Raw genomic sequence first — 13,293 nt, forward strand, 5'->3', positions numbered from 1 at the left:
GCAAAGGGAAGAGTGTAAAAGAATGAGAGTTTGAGCAAGGCTGTATAGACCACCACGGTAAGAAAGGAGATTGGGGCGTCGCCAGGAACTCACCGAGCGCCTCTGGGCCGTACTCTGCTTACGTCTTGACACCTAACACCTCATTTAATCTTCAGTTGAGAAGATATTCTTCTCAGTTGAGAAGGGATTTGGAAACAGAGGAACTGGGAGGTAAAGAGATTTGCCCCTTGCATGGCTAATAAGTGGTGAGGTCAGGCCTTGAACCCAACCCATTTCTCTGGGAGTGCTGTTTAGCCATCGTTTTCAGGAATAGGATACCTGTAGCTTACCAGTACCTCCCATTGGAAGGCAAGACAAGTACAGCGGCAAAAACGATTTGAAAGAAAAAGAAAAGGCCTGTTAAAAAGTGCTTCTCTCAAAGGCTAATATGAATTCTGCTCCTGAAAACAAGGGCAAAGGAGTAGATCATGTATTAGGTACACTGCACTAAAAAAAAATCAAGGGGTTAGCCCCACTGCCATTATTTTGTACTTAAACCCTTTTTCAAATAAAAAGTGGAAGAAAAAGAAAAAAATCAGAAGAGTCTCAGAGCCTCTGAGCACCGGGGCCTCATGTATGTATGCCCAGGATTTTGTTCTGTAGGGCTAAAGGAATCTGCATTTCAGCGCGTCGCCCATGTGATCCTAACACGGGCCCAGCCACACTCTACGCCGAACTAACAAGGGCCACTGCAGCCTGGTTCTCTAGGTGGGCACCCTCTCCCCAGCAGAGGCTGCTCTTTTCCGCCCAGCTGCTCTCATGGCCTCCCCCACGAGTGGAGGGCATGGCTGAGAGGCAGAACTGGAGCCTGAGGCCAGATACAGAGAGACTGCGATGCATCTGACCCTGTGCAAGGGGAAGAGATGAGTCCCAGCAGCAGTGGGGCAAGACCCCTTCTCCCAAGCTGCCAGGGCTTTGTGGCTGACACTTCCCTGACCCTTTAACAAAGCATTCCCCATCCCCATCCGGGTTCTCCCTTCATAGCAACCTTCCAAATCCCCATAATCCAGACCCACCGCCTCCTGCCCTGGGACATCTGGGATCTCTTACTTCTGGCAGCCCTGGATGGTGCTTTGACTGGAGTCATATGGGCCTGATTCATAGTGGCCACTGGATACATACTGTTGCATGAAAGCATCTGCTGTTCTTTGTCCCTCTTCTCCCTGTCTTCCAACTGAGATAATATTTACATTCTGGAGAGAAAAAAAATGTTCATCCTTACATGAAATTGCAAATTTTGCAATTGCAAGCATTTTTTTTTTCTAGAAACCAAAGTAATTATCAAATGAGAAAGCCTATACTCTCCAAACACATTCACAACCAAGATCATCTCTCAACACAGTTATCCTTGGATTAAATTTAGATGCACAGTTGTCATATATGTGTGTGTGTGTGTGTGTCTATTAGGCTTTAGCTTCTGAACCTTTTTGGTAAATAATTTACTTTTCCTCATCTAAAAGGGGAAAAAAAAGATCTATGGCAATATAATGCTGTAAGTCTATATCTGTAATCCTTAAAAGAAAGCTTTACATACATTTCTGAGAAAAAAAAAAAAAAACACGATTAGTTGACCTTGCTTTAAAAGTTACATTGACAATCAATCTGGACTTAGCACAATAAGAAGAAATTCAGTTTGGGCCTGAATAATACCGTTACTGAGTTGGTTATAATGTGCCGAACAGTATGCTCAGTATTTTATATACACCATTTCTTTTAAACTTTCTCCAAATATCAGAGGTTTGCATATCACATCCCCATTTTCCAGATAGGGAAGATGAGGCAGAGGAAGGTTAAGGAACTTGCAGAAGTGGCAGAGCCTTGGTTCAGAGCCATGTGTGTGTCTGCTCTCCATTCCTTTCCCTGCCTTCTGCCTGTCTTCTCATTTTCCTTTTAGACTTAAAAGTGAACTGGAAATGCACTCTGCTCCTTCCTTCTTTCCGAGTTCTGTACGTTCAGATTGGACACATCACTGAAGCCCAAGGTGTTTTATCCCGAAACAGCTCTTGGGGCCAGAATGCACCTGCCTGGGCTGATGGGAGTTTCTTCCTCAGTCAGGAAGGCCTGCCACCCTGGCAGGGGGACCTAGGAAGCCAGCAGCCTTCCAGAGAGCCTGTGAGAAAACCACACACACACACACACGCACACACACACACACACACTGTAACAGGGTGGGAGGTTCAGAGTCTGCACCAAGTTCATTTAGCAGTTGTACTGCCTTTCCCATTTTGCTTTGTCTGCTTCCTGCCTTTTCAGGAATGGTTTCAGAAAATACGCAGCAAACAAATATGCAGTGATTCCCTCAAGCTCTACGCAGAAGGAGAGAGAGAAGAGCTCAGAACACTGCTGTTAGGACCACTTCTTTTCTCTCCCCGGATTCTTGTCTCGCTCTTGATCTTTTCACACCAGCCCTGTCCACTCTCTCCATGGATTATCCACCTTCCCCTGCTTCTGCTGTTTGATCCTTTCCACCAAAAGTGACAGGACCCTGCAGGAGCTCCTTGCCCCTCTCCCTCTCCCGGGTCAGAGCAGTGGCAACGTGGGGAATTTGGGCCACTCCCCACCTCCTTGCCATTCACCGCCTTCCTAGGGCGAAGCCCAGTGGTTCCTGAGGCCACTGAGGGACAGACAGGCGTCCTTCTCCGGGCATGCCCGTGCGGAAGTCCACATTGCAGGGCAAACCAGAGAGCTCTCTACCGTCCAGTTAGTGTTAGTAGAAAAGCAGTCAGTTAAAGGGCTTCGTGTAAAAATTAAAACTCACTTGGGAAACTACATTACCTGTTTTCCCAGGGAATGCTGCTTGCAAAATGACTCTCCCCGTGTTTTTTTTCAGGGAAATAAATGTTTATTCAGGGCCTATCAAAGGCCAGAAACATCCTAAGTCATACAGCTTCTAGTCTTGGGAATAGCAGTCCATCATTTTATTACTTGTACGGTTATTAGCAATCAACAGGTTAGTTCTATATTTTAAACTATTCAAACCTTTTTATTCTGTACTACCTCATTTTATCTTCAAAATTATTCTGACCAATGTGCAGTCCTAATTTTAGAGATGAAGAAAGTCTAGGTAGTTTTTCATAAGTTTACATAGCTAGTTCTGGAAAAGTTAAAGCGAGACTCAGTTGCTCTCAGTCAAGGGCCAGCACCCTTTTCTTGGGACCACACTGTTTCATCTTCTATCTGTGAGTATTTAAGTAATCGATAACAAATCGTTCAGTTTGAAGAGATCCTCTAGCCACACAGAGGGTCATTTGTATGGACTGCATTCTCACCTGTGAACATCTTATAAAAGCACCTGTACTCGACAGTTGAGCGTCTTCTAAGTGTCATTTCCTAAGGTTATTTTTAAGAGTATTTATTTGAAGTATATGACCACGTAAAAATAGTTCTTTGCACAGTCAGAGATCAGTGAGCTTAGGAAATTCAATATGCAAGCAACACAGTCCTGTGTCATCACTCTTAAAATCAAACTCAATACAGATCATCCTTTAAAAGAGTTTTTCATCAGAAAGACAAGCCAGTATTTTCTCGTGCTACTATCAGTGCCGATTATGCCGAAAGTTCTTCCTGTTTTAACATCTTGGTGAAACACTTGCCGTTTAAATCAATGTTGCAAGTCCCTTGGGCCAGACTGTTTTCTTTCCTCCAAACAAAAGAGACGTTCAAAAGTCACATTCATTTGGCAAAATGTAAACTAGAAATATACATGTATTTTCAAAACCTACCAAATATGAATAAGTAAACTGTTTTTCCCCAAAGTCATATTTATATTACGAGTTTTTCCTTCTGCAATTTGTACTAGAAGAATGTTTAACTTCTCTGAAGAAAATGTCGTTGTTTACTTGTGGTGCTTGTAAAGCTTTGAGAAGGGCACAAGGGGGGAATATAATGAATTATTCCTCTTTTCTAAAAGGAATTTGGCCAAACTATGTGTGTACCTTATGAAAAGGGGAAAAAAAAGACCATCCTCTATGGGTATATCCAGCTCATTCATATACATTTTTAGCCAATTCTTACGTTGTACCTATGTTGATATGTTTATTGGCCACAGATAGTTGATCTATATGAGCTTTCAACATTTCAGAGATAATTAAACATGGTATATATCGATTTTACTAGCACCATTTTGATATGCCAAATTCAGAAATTGCATAACTACCATATGAATTTATAGCAACTACAAAAAATATACTTGCTCACATGCTTAGACCATACACTGATTCAATAATGCATATACTTCCTTGTTTGAAAGGATCTTTTTTTAACATTTCTACCATCACTTTCTTTGTTAAAGTCTTTTCCTCTTCCTTCCCTTACCTCAAAATTAGCTGCTGCAAAGAAAGAAATAACAGATTAAATAGTACAATTAATGTTATCCTGGGAGAAATTGCTCTGGAATATTGTAAGCAACCAAAAAGCACATTGTCTTAGAAAGTCTGAGAAGCTGAACACAACAAATAATACTTAAAAGAAAGTTTTTTTTCCAAAAGCTACTAGGATGATGAACACGTTTAAAAGACAGGTTTTTTTAAACTGTTCAAGTTGGACTCTGGGAAGATAAATTTGACCACCTTGAAAATTCTGGGCTCCTTCAGTAAACTATGAATGGGAAAACCAACTGCAGACTCTCTAAGCACTAAGACACCTGGATTTATTCTAGCAATATGGGATAAAAGAGATTCAAGTTTAACTTTCTAATAAAAGAAAGACTTCAGGATGCTAGTGGATTAGGCATTACATGAGAAGGTGTAGGGGGAAAGCAAGAGCTATCAAAGCTGTTAATATTTGAACCATGGAAGCTTCTGACTGGAGATGGATTTCTAAGAAGCCACAACTCTAGCCAGGGTCCTAGAGATTAAAAGGGAGTTTGCACTAACATAATTGAGTAGCCACAGTTTAGATAACTCTAAAGGGCAATAGAACTGCCCTCCAGGTTTTGAAATTTGTAATTACTCAATGAGGTCATTGTTTAGCATAAAAGAAGTGACATTCTTAATTTTTCTTATCAGAAAGCCATTTTACAATATTAAAAAAGAAAAAAAAAATGGCACATGAGATTCTTTGCTCCACAACCTCTCCCTGGTTTCCATTAAAATTCTGAAGATATTTGGTTTTCCCTCCACTGGCATTAATTTGGTAGCCATACTGTCCCCATCTACTCAACATGAGTTCTCTGTGAGCAGTAATTCAACCTACTTGCACTGACCGAGAATATATGACTTTGTTGTGTGTTAAAAATAAATGCTGCTTGTGAGCACTTGTGACTTGTCTAGTTTATTCTAGTCTTCTACTCCTGACATGTCTTGGAACATTATCTCTGTCCTTCTTTGGGTTACAGGGCTTGTTGAGAAAGTCACCAGTCACAGGTGTGTACATGTGACACCGGCACCTTGAAGTCTCTGGAGCCCTGGAAACTCCTGCAGGTTAGTCCATTTCTTGCTCAGAGTAGCACATCTATATTTTTAATTCACTATTTAAAAAATAAAATCAATAATCATAAAAATAAAACATTAAGAATAGTCATATTTCACTTTAAATTTTACTATAACATTATAATTATGTAGTACATTGCAATGTTTTCTATTTTATATGTTATAAATCTAGACCAAGTGCAGAGATGACTTTTAAATATTTCTGACATGAAAGTAATTACGCTTTGCTTATTGGATAGATCATTATTTTGAGTCACACTTTCTTCATAAATCAAAGAAATTGAGTTATCATGACTAATTCTTAATCTGCTTTGTGTCTAAAGATAGCAAACATTTGTATTAAAACATTGAAAAACAAGGTAATTATTTAGATGTTTTATCTACATGATATTAAACAGCCAGATGTCTGGTTAAACTTCTTATGTTTAATAGAGCAAATTGGAAATTTCAGTTGTCTTCTAAATTTAATTAAAGACCAGTTTGATCAAAACATTTACTCTGGAACTTACATTATTGATTTTGAATGCCTGTATTGATCAAATTAACCAGAGGCTTTGCAAACTGTACTTTAAGCTGCACTAAAACCTGGGTAGCCTGAGGCTTTAGCTCCCCTTAAATCCCAGTGCAGTGCACAACCCCTGAATCGGTGAGTTGCAGTGTGTGTGTGTGTGTGTGTGTGTGTCTTGCAGGAGGGGGTTTGGTCACAGCCGTAGTGGGAAGTGAGCCTATGGGTGTACACATCTGCTTATATCTCCCCTAATTTTTTCTCTAGATATTTGTTCTTTCCCACATCCTTTCTCATTCCCTATTCATTAATACAGATAAATGACTGTTGAATCAATCTAGTGCTATCAGCTGCTATTAACCTTTTGTAAATCCTTAAGGTCTGATCACTATGGTTACCTAAAAATCACCTGGCAAATAATCTAGATTAAATAGCCTAAATATGTCCTGTGTGTCTCTAGTAAAAATTCTCTGTTTAGGAAGATAATGTTTTCAGTTGGAATATGGTCAACTTTAAAGTTTTAATAAATATTCTCAATGCTATCATGCAACAGTTTCCAAATTTATGATCATTTGATGACTCATTTTTCTGAAGCCCCAATTACATATGATTAATGGGATTTTATTGCAGATTTAACTTTTCTCTCTTGTTTATTCTTCAGTGCTTCTGGGAATACTTCAAAAGTTTCCACCACATTCTGTTTTTTAATCAAGTGATTTATGAAGAATAATCAGTTTTAGATTTCAAATTGTGCTTTCATACATGAGCTATAAAACTTAAAATATAACATTTACTTATATAAGGATGTTATGTTACTACTTATTCAAATTTTATAGTACTAAGCATGTTGATAAAAACTTTTGTTCTTATTTTCTTAGAACATTTAAGTATAGTGACTGTATAGCTCAAATTTTTAAAAGTATGTGGCCTGAAAATTCTAATAGGCTTATGAGAACAAAGGGACAGTATATATATATTTGTAACATCTTTATTGGAGTATAATTGCTTTACAATGGTGTGTTAGTTTCTGCTTTATAACAAAGTGAATCAGCTACACATATACATATATCCCTATATCTCCTCCCTTTTGCGTCTCTCTCCCACCCTCCCTATCCCGCCCCTCCAGGTGGTCACAAAGCACCCATCTGATCTCCCTGTTCTATGTGGCTGCTTCCCACTAGCTATCTATTTTACATTTGTTAGTATATATAAGTCCATGCCACTCTCTCACCTCATCCCAGCTTATCCTTCCCCCTCCCCATGTCCTCAAGTCCATTGTCTACGTCTGCGTCTTTATTCCTGGGACAGTGTATTTTAAGTCTGTTTAGTTCTTCAAAAATCTAAGATATCATGGTCATCCATCCACCAAACAGGATTCTGATTATGCCTTCAGTTCATTCCTCTCTGACAGCAACATTTCATATCATCTGTTGGCCATTGTGAAGTTATAGCAGAAATAAAATATAGGGGTTTCAATTCAGCATTCACAAACCCATAGAGATATCACCATACTCTCCCACTTAAAGATTTTGTACACCTAATTGAAGCACTGATCACAAATATCAGTTGTAAAATTGAAATGTAAATTATTCTCTCAAAGCCTGTGGACAAACGTGGTGTCTCATTGAAGAGCACTATAGTCTTCTCAAATGCAGGGGCCCCCAGTTTTAGTCTCTTGCTGTGACTTTATCCATAAGGCGCCCTTCATCTTTGGCCCCAGTCCAATTTGCTTTCATTTGGGGCCAATGCCACTTTGTTTTTTTAAATCCAGTTTTGGCTAATAAATGCTTACAACGTATTTTACTATGTTTAATAGCACTAGGAAATTGAACTTTGATTACAATTAAGTAGAACATAGCAAATATGATATCATTATAGCATAAGTTGTTTCAGCATCTGTGTTAGATTACGTTATCCAAACACATGAAACAGTAAAATTTCTGACTTGACCATCCCCTGCAGGCAGTGACCTGCTGCTTCTTGCCAGTTGAAGTCTGTTTTTTGTTATTGCTTTCGCTGTCAGTGGATCATCCTCATAATTCCAGAAATGCTGTTGAATTCCCAGTTGTTTCCTATATTTTTTATCTGTTACATTATTCCAGAATTATAATTGAAGGAGAAAGAAAGAGAGAGAGAGAGAGAGAGAGAGAGAGAGAGAAAGAAAGAAAGGAAAGAAAGAAAGGAAGGAAGGAAGGAAGGAAGGAAGAAGAGAAAAAGAAAGAGAAAGAAAAGGAAGGCAGGAAGGGGAAGGAAAGAAAGAAAAAGAGAAAGAAAGAAAGAAAGAGAAGAAAGAGAAGAAAGAAAGAAAGAGAAAGGAAGAAGGGAAGGAGGGAAGGAAGGAAGGAAAAGAGAGAAAGAAAGGAAAAGAATGGCTGCTCTTACAGAACTTCACAAACCATTTTCAATCACGATTTAGGTAAAAGGTCAAACTCTAGTCCAAAAATAGCCAGTTCATTTTGTTTCTAATGAATTTTAATTCAAAGCATTTTGGCCCTAGGGAGAAACTAGGTTTGTTCCGAAGGTCCAGAGATGCTAGAGATCAGCTGTGTTCCTTTAACCTCATGGCAAGGCTGCCTTAGTTAATGCCGCATTTTCCTGATTATTCATTGCTTGGGAAAAGTCAATGGCTGACATAGAAATAGCTGAGTGCATTATTCTAAAATGAAGTGATTAAATCATGAGGTTGAGAGTCGGTTGCAGGAACCCTGGGGATGGATATTTTTTCCTAGTTCTTAAGACAGATTTTTTTCTATGAGAACTCAACCACAATTAATCCCTTCAAAATGATGGGGCCATAGTAAACTCTATTCAAGGTTGAGCCTCAGGGGGTGTGGGGAGGAGCAAAATAGTTAACACAAATCTCTGTTGAGGAATTATAGGGGCCCAGAAAGATATGGACTGAAACACCCACACGTACATTTATGTCATAGATTTGGAGAAACGATCCCCCGGTGCTGAGCTGAGAAGGAATAAACATAAGGTTATTATGGTGGGCCAAGCTGGAAGGGTAGACTGGGCAATATGAAATGAGAAAGTGCATGGTGATGTATCTCAGCACGTGCCTGGTGCTTTGCAGGCCAGCTCTACCGCAGGAGCTGGAGTGGGGCCCTAATGCGTAGGAGCAAAAGCCCCCAATGGCAGAGGGCGGTACCCGGAGCCAGGTGGTGCCCTCCTGGGCATCAGGCCCCAGGAGGTTCAGATGATGCTCCCAATGTCTGACTTCAGGGAATTCTCTCTGAGGACGTCTACCTTGAGGCCCAGCCAAATTTATCTTTTTCCAAGTCCCACCTGGACTCCAAAGCAGGTATATCCTGATCTCCATCCTCCAGCTGGCTGCTGGTGAGGGGTGACACTGTGTACAAAATCTGCTTGTAGATCTGGAACTGCTGGGTTAGAAAGAGGGACCTTTAATCCCCAGGACAAAGAGGTTTACGGTGCCTCTTCGACAGGACTGCCCGTGTAGTAAACTGGCAGGTTATCCATGGTCTCCGTAACAGGAAGGATCTCCAAAGTTAGAGAAGATGGAAACATCTTCCTTATTCAAACACCACATAAAACCCTCTAATTAAGTTCTGAGCCAAGAAGAGATCTCAAAAAGAACAGCCAGCTGGCAGGAGCTGGCCCTACCAGCAGCCTCTGACCCATTTACCTGAGCACTGTCTTTCTGTGCGGCCTGTCACTTTGATTACCTCTGTCACCACTAATTCTGGGACCTGATAGCTTCTCTTTAAATTGTTGGCCTACGTATAACTACATCCTTCCTTTACTTCATTCTTGTGCCATAGAGACATGTAACATTTTCAAAATTAATGTGATTCAATACTAAACTAAAAAGGCAAGTTGCCTCACATAAAGTCACATTTCCAAACTCCCCAAGTCCTTGATCCTAAGATGAATACGACCCAGCCCCCAAAACTGTGCGATTTCCTGCTCAGGGTCCTCTCCCACCACCCCATCCTGCGTGTTAGTTGGTCAGAGTTTTCTAGCTGCCGTATTTTTTCCTCGTTCTTGTAATGTGGTACGTGTTCAAACAATAGGCTGAGATAGATAGTAAGAAGGGATGGTCAGGAAAGGCCTCTCTGCAGAGAAAGTAATTAAGTCAAGAACTAAAGGATAAGCAACAGCTAGCCAGGAGAAGTTGGGGAAAGAGTGTTCCTGGCAGACGGAGCATCTGATACCCAGGCAGCAAGAATCTGGTGTCCTGGAGGTACCGACACAAGTTCTGGAGGGCCAGAGTATATTGAGGAAGAAGAGAGGTCCTAAGATAAGGCTGGAGAGAAAGTCAAGGGCTCCATCTTGTAGGCCATGGTGAAGAGTTTGGACTTTGCTATGAATGCAAGAAGCCACTGAAGTGTTTGTGCAGGGGAGTTACATGTTCTGATTTATCTTTTGAGAGCTTCCTTGCTGCTCTATGGAATAAGGAATCAAAGAGGAAAACATAGAAAAAGGGAAACTAGCTAACAGGCTCCTGCAGATACCCGGGCAAATGGTGATGCTAGCTTTGACTACTGTTTTTCAAACTCTGAGTCACACAATCATTTTGGTGGTCTTGACCAGCAATATCAGTGAAATAGAATGGTGTGCAATAGAAAATATCAGAGGCCATCGTATCACTTCATATTTTCTCTCAGTTTCTTATGGACATACATATAGATATTCAAGTAGTGGATTGTACCGTGAAGTGGGTTTATCACTCTGAATAGTGATCAAAGAAGCCACTGACCAATACAAGATGGCCACAGTGGAGGCAGAAAGAAGAGGAGATCCATCACCATAAAAATGTCTTCAAATACATGGAGATGGAAGAGATCACCTTAAAAAGGACATGGAGAGGAGACAGAGTTCTTTGATATATTTTATTTCATTTTCAGTATTGCATTCCTATATTTATACCCTGCCTATTCTTTAAAAAATTATTTACAGTAACTTATGCAGAGTGATAATCAGATAGTACCATTGACATAGGAAAATGAGAGCTAACCAGCCATTTTTTTAAACGGTACATTTAAAAAGAATTGGAACATAACCTGATGGTCACCAGTAGGTCTTTCCCTCACCTTTCAGCATTACTTTTCTGGATCATTGATGGATCTCTAGCAGAGTTTATAAACAAGTTCAGAATATTTACCCAAATAGTTGCGTGAAGCGGAGGAAATATTAAACTCTATGTCTATTCAGTCTTCATTTCTTCTGAGGGAGTGTCCCTTGATCTTCTGAGGTAACAATACCAGTTTTGTTGAACTTCTTGACAATGCAATCTGATCTCTGCTTGGCTTAATGTACAAAGTCACCACCATACGACTAACTATTCAAAAACTTGCATTATCACCGCAGCGAGTGATAAAAAATGTATTGTGCTTTGGGTCAAATGCCCTGTTTATGTTTCATTTTGCCTAATATAGCATAGAACGACCTCTCTTAGAGAAGGTCATCTAAATGAGTCTCTCTATCCATATCTACTTGAGCAGCTTGAATTTAATCTGCTATTTGGGATAGCCTCTAACCTGATGAGAAATAGATTTATAATAAAACATCATTGAAATTCAGAAGCTTGCCTTGGAAAGAAAGGGTACATGCCATGGGCAATTAGCAAATGCAGAAATCCTTTAATTATAAACCATGCCTTTGCCTGAGGAACTTTGTACTATGCTGACGAGAGGCAGAATCTAATAGTAAGCCTTTTCATTTTAGGTCCACATATACACACACCCACAATCTAGGAACATGTTAAGACCCATATGCTCCAACGACCCATTTACAAATTGCTAGATGAGAACAGCATTAACTCCCTACTCCCTTTGCCATTTAAAGAAAGCAAACTTACTACTTCATCACCTTTCTTCTTCCTGGGATTCTCTGCATCAGTTGTAAAAACAAGCTTCTCTCCCCTCCTCCTATCAGACTCTTGTCTTGCTTTGGGGGTAGGTGACAACCAAAGACTATAGTGGTATTTTAATAGCAGACTCTTAAAGATTTCATAGTCAAAGGAATGAGTCTCTAACTGTAGAAAATTAACTTCCATTGGGAACTTTACTAGCTGCTACTTGAGGTGCCTTCCCCATTGCTTCTCAAACTGGATCACCCAGGTAACTAACTGCATATGCTGAGTGTCCACACATTTTGATAAAGCCACCCAGAGAGCCTCTCCTGACCCAACTAGTTATGCTGCTGACTCTACTGTAAAGCCATTCCTGTGCCAAACGAAACACAGAATTTCAGCAAGTAAGGAGCTGAAGACAGGGTAGCATCATCATTTTCAATCTGTTTTTTCATTCTCAAACCTCACAATGTTGACCCTTTCTGCAGAATTTCAGTTTGACTTGCATTATTCACTGAGGAAGTCTGGTACATATAACAGCTTCCTTTTAACATAGATAAGACCAGCAGGCTAACAGTTCTTTGGGTAAGTAGGATAATTATCAGGAAGCTGTTGATAGTTCATTGCTGACCTGTAAAAACCTAGTAAGAATGAAGTCAGCTAAAATAATGGATCCATTTAAAGTTTGGGTCATATAAGACGTCATTAAGGATCACATTATTTCAGCAAAGAAAATATTACAGAGAGCTCTCCTCTTAAAAGAAAATAGTTTTTCTGCTGGAGAGCTTCCAAACCGCACCATTGCAAAACCTAAACACTCCAAACCATTGAAAGCTAATGTTTAACTGTCTGGTTCTAGTTGTCATGAAAACCCTTTCTCCTTTGGTAACTGATTTTTGTTGAAATCTAGGTGTCATTTGGCTTTTAATCCTAATTATGTTCCTTATGCTAGATGAACATACTTTCATTGCCCAGGGGTTATTTTTTTTACATCCTCTATAGTGTAGAGTGTATTCCACCCTGCCCTGTGTGATTAGGAAAAGTAGTAATAAGCATTTTTTGGGAGTTGGGGAAAAACAGTAAAAGCAGGGCTGGTCCAAGGCATGATTGTGAAATGCCCGAAATTTTTTAAGCCCTTGTCTCTTAATTTGTCATTTAACTATTTTGGGCCCTAATCTCTGTGAAATCTTGTTCAGCCAATATTTGGTGGCCCTTCTAAGCATCTTCTGTTGGAGGATGAACTGAGACCAGACATGATATAGTGCACAATGTAAGACCTGATACAGAGTAGATGTTCAAAACTTGGTAAGTCCATATCCTCGTCCTCAGCATCTCCTAAGCCTCAAGACTAAGGGATACTTAATACTGACTTATGATGAAATTGATTGTAAGAACATTTGCTTGAAGACTGAAAAACTTTTTGAACCCAAAGGAACGTGCCTATAATTCTGACATTTTAGGCCTTGTAGGAGGTAGAGAAGAGACACGGTAGCACGTTGGGG

General features: G+C 39.9%; 1 long non-coding RNA gene across 1 annotated transcript in view; it reads left to right on the forward strand.

The window, feature by feature from the left end:
- The window catches only part of LOC133102667 (uncharacterized), a 110,674-nt gene that overhangs the window by 1,064 nt on the left and 96,317 nt on the right, over nucleotides 1-13,293 (forward strand). The window contains exon 2 of the long non-coding RNA XR_009703033.1: nucleotides 5,375-5,459. This is a non-coding gene — a long non-coding RNA (uncharacterized LOC133102667). The remainder of the gene's footprint in view (nucleotides 1-5,374; nucleotides 5,460-13,293) is intronic.

Source organism: Eubalaena glacialis, chromosome 12 (assembly GCF_028564815.1).
Source record: "Eubalaena glacialis isolate mEubGla1 chromosome 12, mEubGla1.1.hap2.+ XY, whole genome shotgun sequence".
Lineage (NCBI taxonomy): Eukaryota > Metazoa > Chordata > Mammalia > Artiodactyla > Balaenidae > Eubalaena > Eubalaena glacialis.